The following is a 7,771-nucleotide window of genomic DNA, read 5'->3' as shown; positions in this document are numbered from 1 at the left end:
CACAGCAAATGGTCAACAATTTGACTCAGTCGGAGAAAAAAAGTGAGTCGCACACAGCCTTCCTTTTTTACCAGGTCCTTTCTGAGACTCCACAGGTAAACAGTGGACTCATTTTAAATTAGGAGTTGCTGGGTTCTTTTCAGGCTGTGAGTTGGGTTGAATTACCCCTGAAAATTGGCAAGGGTATAAAATCTGAGCAGACAGAGTAGGATTCTGACTTAAGGCTGGAGGACATCCACCCTGGTCTTTTCCTTCTTTCTGAGCTTGGGTCGGGTGGTACACTTGACCCAGTCCTGTGAAGATATGAGAGCACTGAGAAAATGGCTGAGCTTCCAGTAAAGACAAGACTTGAATGCTAAGAAACAAGGAGTTAAACTGTTGCTGCGAACTCTCAAATCAAATTATCCAGACAAGGCAGTTGAGGCACTTGCTCATAAGACTTTGTTTAAGCCAGCCTGTGACTTCATTACTTGTAAAGTTGGCCTCTTTTCTCTGCTTTCCCACCCGTTGGCCTGGCCCAACAAATAAACTGACTAGTGTAACACCCGGGTTTAAATTAAGACTCTGGGCTAGCTAAGCTCAACCACCCACTCCTGAGACATTTACTGGGTGTGGCCACTGTGCAAGGCTTTGTTCTAGACACAGGGATGAATCGGATGTAGGCCTCGCCTTCAGGAATCTTACAGCTAGCACAGGGAGGCAGACAAACTACAGTTAGGGTACAAGCTAATCAACGCAGTGCCAGAGGGAGGAGAAAGGGAGTATGGAAGCACAGTGGAGGAGAGCTTTGCAGATTACGGGACACGTATGATAAAACTTAGAAAATGAGGATCATGATAGAAATGGACACTCTAGGCCAAGTAGAGGCCCAGGGGTGCGCATAAAGCATGGTCTCTCCGCAGGTAGTTCCAGGGTTTTGAAGTTCTGTGTTTGGGAAGGGTTTGTGGGGGGAGGGTAGGAACAGAGGCTGTAGAGAAGCCAGGAGCCAGATTAGGAGGTTGACCTTGAACTCCATGAATCTGAAGGTTCTGGGGAAACCACCAGAGAACTTTAAACAATGGAGTGAACGGCTCAGAAGTCTTCTGGGAATGTCACTCTGTCGGGAACATGGAGGGGTGATGGGAAAGCGTGAAACAGAAAGCCAAGTGCAGTAAGGCGGCTACTGCAGTAACCCTAGGGGTGTATACTAGGTAGAGCAGTGGAAATAGAGAAGAGGGAAGAAGAAAAGAAAATTCCGAGTGGGTATCGAAGGGAGAGGAGTTATGGGTGGCCTCCAGGCTTCTGCCATGGGTGTGCGGGTAAATGATGACCCCTGTCTCCCATGCAGGGAGTGCAGAAGGAACAAGTCTAAGAAAGGAGGGATAGTGAGAGGAGTTTTGGATGGATTGCAGTGAGACAAGAACCTCCAAATGGAGATGACCAGCAGCCTTCATTTTAACATGGGGACTGGGCTCAGGAGAGACTGAGGAGTCACCAGTGAAAGAGGTGCGAATTGAAACCAATGACTTGGATGCCGTCCCTTGGTGAACACCTCAGCAGAGGCCTGAGGACAGAGTGTGAGCTCCCAAGGCAGAGGGTGACTGAATGGCAGGTGAGACGACGGGACTTGAGCTGGAGGCACAGTGCCTTCGAAGCTGGAAGAGAGGATCGTTTCCAGAAAACATGAGGGGATCCGCAGTATCCATTGCCACACAGGGAGGTCAAGAAAGATGGGCTCAGAAAATGTTCCCCAGATATGACAAATAGGAAGTAGCTGGTGACCTAAAGTAGCTTCTGCACTTAGCTGCAGAAGCAGAGATAATATCACACATCATCGATCAAACGGACGAGCCTGTGTCACATCATCATAGGGACAGACCCCAAGAATCCTGGATATTGGTTCTAGAGAAAAGTAAGAGGCAAAGCTATTTGCCTTGTTAGGGAGCAGCAGAAATCCTTTACTGCCTGTTTATTTGCACGTAATGCCATGCTAAACAGAGTAGAGGGAAAATTAAACACCGTTTACGCATTCATGGACCTCAAGTTCTTTATTGGGCAACTATTGAGACTCAAACATTGGGTAAATTGACCAAAAATAATCTTTTTTAAAAATGGCTATTTCCATAGAGTGTGTTCTTACAGAATTCTAATCATAAGATAACTTTCAACAACCCAGAGAGGATAGTTCTATATTCTGTGTGAAGAAGCTGTAATCTGATCTTGATAATTCATGGTGGTGGTTAACCCTTGCTTCTCGTAAGTTCTTTCTCATAGCCCATTTCAGTCTCTTCTGTTATATTTTGGGGGCTAGCCTGTCTCTTTCTGACCTCAGTGGGTAACAGATGGTTGCCATCTTCCATATATCAGTCCTTCTCGTATTTGCAGATGAATAATAAATTTCCTTTCTGCTTGGAATTCCATAAGTCTGATAAGGTCTAGAGAACTGATCTTACAGAATATGAGGATTTCCTCCTTAATGAACAGACTGTTGATAGGCAGAGAAGCCAAGCACATGAGAGGAAATTTTTAATCAGAAAGAGAATCACACCTTCTAGTTGGTTTTCAAGGTATTTTTTCATGTATTTCATGGTTTTCATTTATTTCTTGGTGCTTTGCATGTGAATTTCTACCCTGATTAGGAGAAAGGTTGGAATTTCTGTCTTGATGTTTGTGTGGACGAATTCCCAGCTTTGGATTCAATGATTCCTGAATCCTTTTTCTCTAAATTTTCTGTGATCCCATGTACACCATTTTTCCTTGTTTTATCTTGGTTTAGAGGTATCTGTGCACAGAAGAACCTGATCATGGCAATGCAGGAAGATTGAGATCATGAACTCTTGGTTAGGGTTTTGCTGGTAGAGATGTATACTGCTTTGGGCTGTGCTAGTATGGTCTGCTGTGTATGGGGGTTTTTTGGGGTTTGGGGGGGATTTGAGGGAAGCGTGCTTGAGTGGGGTGGAGGGGTGCAGAGCAGGGGAGAGAATCCTAAGCAGGCTCCACACCCAGTGCGGGGCCCATGGGACCCAATCTCATGACCCTGAAATCATGACCTGAGCCAAAATCAAGAGTCAGATACTTAACCAACTGAGCCACCCAGGCCACCTCAGCTCTGTACAGTTTTAGTCAAGGCTGACTCAAATCATCAGAGCCACCATTAGTTGCACCTGCAGGATAAAATAGAGGCCTTTCTTTATCCTTGATCTGCTTTATACATAAGAAACAGATACTGACGCTTGATTCTAAGTTGACTCAGGGTTTACAATCTGAAGTGATAAAATCCCTGAAGCCGTAAGTGTTGCATAGTGACTCAGATTTTGCTTGTGTGTGTTCAACACATGGAGAGCTACCTACAGATGAAATATGATCTCAAATTTTTTTTTGGAATATACTTGCTTGTAAGTCACATGAATTACTGAACGTTGTAGGATACCAACCATACATATTCCCCCATGTTTTGGAAGGAAGACTAAAATTGCTTTCCCTGTTTCCAGGGAGAAAATACATGTCAAAGGTAAAGACAGACAGATACATATTAGCTTTGGGACATTGTTTAGGTATTCTGACTCCTGCCACTGAGATGGAAGTGTGCTATTATAGAGATAGAGAGACCTGATTCTACTACCAAGATCTGCCACTCCACTGCTACGAACCAATCCCCCATACATTTGAGACCTCTTATTCTTGACTGTAAAGCACTTCAGTTTCTTTAGGGAAAAAGAAAAGTGTCACTCATTCAAAATAGTTGTATGTGCCTTCCTCTGAAGTTACCAGAAAGTCATTTACCCTGGTCATGAGAAGGGTTTGAGAGTGGGCTGGGGAAGGGAAGGAAGGACCCACAAGTACCTAATAACATAGAGAGTGCCAGGTAGATTGAAATATTCAATAATTACTTGCTAGTTGGTTGGCTGGTTTTCCATTTTTTTAAAAGATTTTATTTATTTATTTGATAAACAGAGATCACAAGTAGGCAGAGAGGCAGGCAGAGAGAGAGGGGGAAGGTAAGCAGACTCCCCGCTGAGCAGAGAGCCTGATGCGGGGCTCAATCTCAGGACTCTGGGATCATGACCTGAGCCGAAGGCTGTGGCTTTAACCCACTGAGCCGCCCAGGTGCCCTGGTTTTCCATTTTAATCTTCTCAGATGCCCTAGTTTTGGAGAAGTGAGATATTTTTTCCTGGTGATTCTCTTGTAGCTGGAAGATTGTCTTAGTCCCTACACTCAGATGAAGAACTCCCATGAGGCAGTATTATAAATGCCTAGAGAAAAAAGGCATTCCACCATGTTCTAGAGAAATACACCTAATGGAGGGCCCACAGATGGTCACCTTTGGTGACTGGAGGGTCTTGAATCGACAGTGACCTAGCCTTTGGATTGTTGATTAAAAGAAAAGGAGAACCCCAATACCTGATCTTTCCCCTTTCCTTCCATCCTATCCCAAACTCACTTATTTTCTGTTGTGATTCTGTCCCTGTGTCAGAGTATCTGCCAGCCTCCTCTGACTGCCCCTTGCTATCCACTCTGCCCGAGTCTGTGGAGCTGTTCTCCACCCTCGGTGTTCATCCGTCACACAGAGAGACCGTCAGTGCCCACGCCCAGCACCCTTCCCTAGAGCTTCCCGGCATTTGGAATGGGGTGGGACTCCAGTACCAGGGTATTTTAAAAGTATCCCAGGTGATTCTTATGTTCCATGTGGTTGAGCCCCACTGCTTCACAGCAGAGTCAGATTTTTTTTTTTCCTACCGATGACTCAAAATGAGAGAGATCCAGGAAAAAAATAACACATAAAAATGAATTAGTTATTTCCTCCTCTTCTTTCTCACCAAGTCAAGCAGAACTTTGGGTCTTGGAAATCAGGGCTTCCTTTTGCCCTGAAGTGGTCTGAGACTTATTTCCCAAATTCTCGTGGAGGTGAGAATCTGGGTGGTCCTACTAGGGGATGGGCCCTAAGATTTGGACAGGGTGAGGCTGAGATACAAAATCTGGGATAGTCTTGGGTGCCTGGGTGACTCAGGCAGTTGAGCGTCTGCATTCGGCTCAAGTTATTAACCCTGGGATCCTGGGATCAAGTCCCCCATCGGGCTCCCTACTCAGCAGAAAACCTGCTTCTCCCTCTCCCACTCCCCCAACTTGTGCTCTCTCTCTCTCTCTGTGTCAGATAAATAAATAAAATCTTAAAAACAAACAAACAAACCTAGGATCATCTCACTTTGGAGGCTGCAGGGAAGGGGATGGGAAAGGGCTTCATGGGTAAATGGGCAAGGCTACAGGTCTCTCTGAGAGTTGGTAGGGTAATGAGGTCAAGATACTAGACCCGAAGTGCTAAGACTTTGGGGACTATAGTGTCCATGGCTAAGAAGGGTAAAAAGTAGCAGATAACTGCCATCAAACAAATCACACAGGCTTAGAGAGTGAGCATGTTGGCAGGTGTCTTGATGGACTGAAAACCAGTTGCTTTACTCCAAATTGTTTGGACTACATAAATCTCCTTGGATTATTATACAGAACTGTGAAGGGGAAAACTTCTTTAAAAAGGGCCAAGATTGAAATGATTGCAACTAAGGATTCAGAGCCGGACAATACTATATTCCGGGGTTGGGGGAGGCAATATGGATTTTTGTTTTTTTCATCTGAGGAATATGGAATAAACTCGAGTCTCTGAAACAGAAGGAATTAAGCAGTCATTCTCAAATAAATTGAATAACCCCATCTTGCATGCTTTTAATTTTATTGGGTTTTCATTAGATTTTGGTTTGGCTGAGAACTCTGAGGACTTTGCTGCAGGACAACGGTGCATTTTCTAAGCCTGTTGATAGGATATAGTAGAATTTTTATGGCAGGGTGTAGGGGAAGCACTGTGGTGATACTGTTTGGGGCGTGGGCAGGGGAATTAGGGCATGGTAGACGGAGAGTGGCCTTGGAGCTTGACATGGTGTTTTCACTTGATAGAAGACCCAGAAACAGTTGGTTATTTGTACCTTATCTAAGAAAGAGAAAACTGCCCCTTCAATTAAAGCCTTCCAGCTACAATACCCACCCCCCACAAGACCCTACAAGGTGAGACATCGAAAAAGCAGCAGCAGTTAAATGGGAACGGTGTCAACTATTAAAGCTACTGAAATGCTCTCCACAAAGTGGTGCAGTGAGAAGAACTTGGGCTTTGGAGACCTACAGAACTGGATTTAAATCCCCGCTTGCTAGCTTGGATGTATTTTTGTATTCCTGGGACCTAGCAGTGCATGGCGTGTATAATAGGCCATAACAACAAATACTTCATAAATGAGTGAATAATGGATGAACAAAAGGAATAGCCACCGATTCGGAGCAGTCACTTAACACATATGAGCCTGAGCCTCACTGTGTTTGCTTGTAGAGCAGACAGACTGATAACTAAAGATATATTTTTTAAAGATTTTATTTATTTGGCAGAGAGACACAGCAAGAGAGGGAACACAAGCAGGAGTAGAGGGGGAAGGAGAAGCAGGCTTCCCGTTGAGCAGGGAGCCCAATGCGGGTCCGATCCCAGGACACTGGGATTATGACCTGAGCTGAAGGCAGACGCTTAACGACTGAGCCATCCAGGCACCCCTGATGAGTAGAGATTTTTGAGGCTTGTATGAGCTGTGATGTGATGAAACCAGTGCCTCATGGAGCTTCCTTATATTTGAACTGCCTTCTTGCACAACACACCTTCCCTGGGTGCTGTGTCTTCACAGATCTGGGGTAGGAAGATCGAACTGAAATCCTCAGGGGTGGGAAACTTTTGCACACAATAACCAACTTTTAACCCCTGATTTGACTCTGAGAGCTGAATTCTGAGTCCTACCACCAGAACATGTGTCAAGGAGAATTCTTGTTAAGAGAAACCAGTTTTGCGTGGTTTCCATGAGTCCTCTGGGTGTTCATGAGGTGTGTCTTAGGATTTCTAATGGCGTCTGTTTGTTTGTTTAATTGTGGTGTAACTAACATACAGTGTAATATTAGTTTCAGGTGTACAACATGATTCAACACTTCTATACATTATTCAGTGCTTATCGATATTACTGTATTACTGACTATATTTTCTCTGCTGTACTTTCCATCCTCATGACTTATAACTTAGAGTTCATACCTCTTAATCCCCTTTATTTCACCCAGCCAGCCCCTTGCCCTGCACCTACCTTCTGACACCACCTGTTTGTTCTCTATACTAAAAATGTCATTTTTTATTGATTTCTTTGTTCATTTGTGGCTTTTTAGATTTTGCATATAAGTATAATCACATAGTATTTGTCTTTCTCTGTCTGACTTATTTCACTTAGCATAGTATGTCACAAATAACAAGGTATCATTTTTTTGGCTGAATAATATTCCATTGTGTAGATATATTCTTTGTGTATATATCTTCTTTATTCCTCTACCGACGGACACTTGGGCTGCTTGCATTTCTTGGCTATTATAAACGGTGCTGCAATACACATAAGCGTACATGTATTTTTCAAAGTTAATTATTTTATTTTCTTTATGTAAATACCCAGTAGTGAGATTACCCGATCATATGGTATTCTATTTTTAGTTTTTTGAGGAGCCTCCATTCTGTTTTCCACAGTGGTTGTACCAGTTTACATTCCCATCAACAGTGCATGAGGGTTCCTTTGTCCTCCACATCCTCACCAACACTTGTTCATTTCTTGTCTTTTTCATTCTTGCCATTCTGACAGGTATAAGGTGATCTCTCATTGTAGTTTGGATGTGAATTTCCCCAGTGATGAGTGCCGTTGAGCATCTTTTCATGTGTCTGTTGGCCATCTGGATATC

This window comes from Mustela nigripes, chromosome 13 (genome assembly GCF_022355385.1).
Source record: "Mustela nigripes isolate SB6536 chromosome 13, MUSNIG.SB6536, whole genome shotgun sequence".
Taxonomy (NCBI): domain Eukaryota; kingdom Metazoa; phylum Chordata; class Mammalia; order Carnivora; family Mustelidae; genus Mustela; species Mustela nigripes.
This window is presented reverse-complemented; position numbering follows the sequence as displayed.